The sequence below is a fragment of the Macadamia integrifolia genome, chromosome 10 (genome assembly GCF_013358625.1).
Source record: "Macadamia integrifolia cultivar HAES 741 chromosome 10, SCU_Mint_v3, whole genome shotgun sequence".
Taxonomy (NCBI): Eukaryota; Viridiplantae; Streptophyta; class Magnoliopsida; order Proteales; family Proteaceae; genus Macadamia; species Macadamia integrifolia.
In genome coordinates this window covers 23,335,475-23,337,664 of record NC_056566.1, presented here as the reverse complement: position 1 = coordinate 23,337,664, position 2,190 = coordinate 23,335,475, and positions in this window count along the sequence as shown.

The following is a 2,190-nucleotide window of genomic DNA, read 5'->3' as shown; positions in this document are numbered from 1 at the left end:
TTTGAAAGGTAGATATAGTTGAAGAGTCGTATTTGAATGTGTGTGGCATTTCCTTCGCGAAGTACTAGGAAGGGAAAAAAAAAATAGTATAAATCGTGTTATAATTTAGTTTGGGCCAAATCTTGTGGAATATTTCAAATGACTATACAAAGCTTCAAAATTATGACTTAAAAGTCAATTTAAATATCATCCAAACTATTTGATGAACATCTAATATATAATGACCCATATGATTAAATGAGATTATAAACTTTGACGAGTGACCACTAGTATATATTACCTATTCAATATAACGAATAACAGCCCTTGACTTGCATCACTTAAACTCTAAGTGATGGATTTCAAAAGAAGGGCTCTTCTACCATTGTGTAAAAACCATTATTTGCTTCATTTTTTTCTAACCCAAAATTTTGCCAGAAGGTAGATCCGATGAGACCCAAATTTTATGGACATATGGATCCTAAGGTCTCATGTTCACACATAAAATTTCAACTTAAAATAGAGTTTTTTAAATGAAAAAAAATTGAGGCTTTAAAATTTAGGGTTATGGGAAAGTACACACGAGTGATCGGACTACTCTAAGTGTGCATTGACATCCATGATGATACATGCCATTACATTGTATATAATTTGATTGATTAGAAGATTTAAAATTTAACACGCTACATTATCATGCCACGAGATATAACGAGACGGACCTCCATATTAAAACTGATTAAGGTCGTAATTTGTTCAAATGAGTTTTCCTTTCTTTCTTTAAAAAATAATTTAATTATTAACAAACATCAATGATCAAATTCATTGAATAGTAGAGCCATCAATAATATATATTCTTGAAGATAATTAAAGCATCACAATCACAAAAGATGTGTTCTATAGATTATCCTGCAACCCAATCAAATTTGGGCTCATTGTGGTCCAATTAGGGTAGGGATTAACAATGTGCTTTCATCATTCTACAAAAAATAAGAAAGATTCCAAGGATTTAATCTATTAAATATTAGTATCAACCCAAGATAAAGTTAGCTGAAACTTGGACTTTAGTCAACTCAAATGACACTTCTATCGTTTTGTAAAACGATCTGTAAGGCAGACAGAGACATGATGATGTGACTTAATAAAAATTCATGAAGATTAGTTCATCCCGGCACGGTGCGCTCACAGAAAGTTATCAATATCTTGTGCCTTTCCGGTGTGAGACTCTAAATATATATTATCAAAAGAGACAAAACTAATGGATGAGCACCAATTCATGTATCACAAGAACCTTGTGAGATATATATGACCAATGAGTGTGGATCAAGTTCTTGTATGAGAACCATTTTGCATATGATTTTGATTAATACATCGAATTTAGTTAAAATCTACAACAAGGTTGACTTTCGTATGTATGAATCAGGATCATACGAGAATGATTATCGTTGAGAATTCATGTATCACAAGAGCCTTGTGAGATATCTATGACCAATGAGTGCGAATCAGGTTCTTGTATGAGAACCATTTTGCATATGATTTTGATCAACACATTGAATTTAGTTAAAATCTACAACAAGGTTGACTTTCATATGTGTGAATCAGGATTATACGAGAATGATTATCGTCCAACCCCAACCCCTTTCTCTTGTTGTTGTAGTTAAATTTCCATTGAACAATAAATAAGATTTAAGAAAAAGAAAACCTTGAAGTTAGGACGACCTTGAAAGCCACATTTCCAACAAAAATTAAAAATTTTGAAATCTGGTTTCTAGAAGGTAGAAGTTTTTTGTGGAGAGAATCTCTTTATTTAAGATGATTTGATGATATTATTACTCTCAGAATAATAGTCTCATTATTAACTCTCACCTCTTAATGATAAAGATTCTTCCAGGGTTTTGAAAGAAAATTGGATTCAATGTTTCAGGAAAAAAAATTCCCACGATGATGCTAGTTTGTGTACTCCAAATTCTCTCATTTCATTAAAACCCCATAGGTTTTCCACACCCTCATTGGAGAGAAGCTACACTTTAACATGTCATTTGAATCCCTGTCCTGTGTTTCATTATTATTATTATTATTTTTAACAAATAAATCTATACCTGTCACCAAGGTTTTAAAACTCAGTAATGGTATCGCCTACAGTTAAAATCGATACGATACGGATCGGTATCAGTAAGGATTTTTTTTTTTTTTAAAATCAGAAAAACGAAAAAA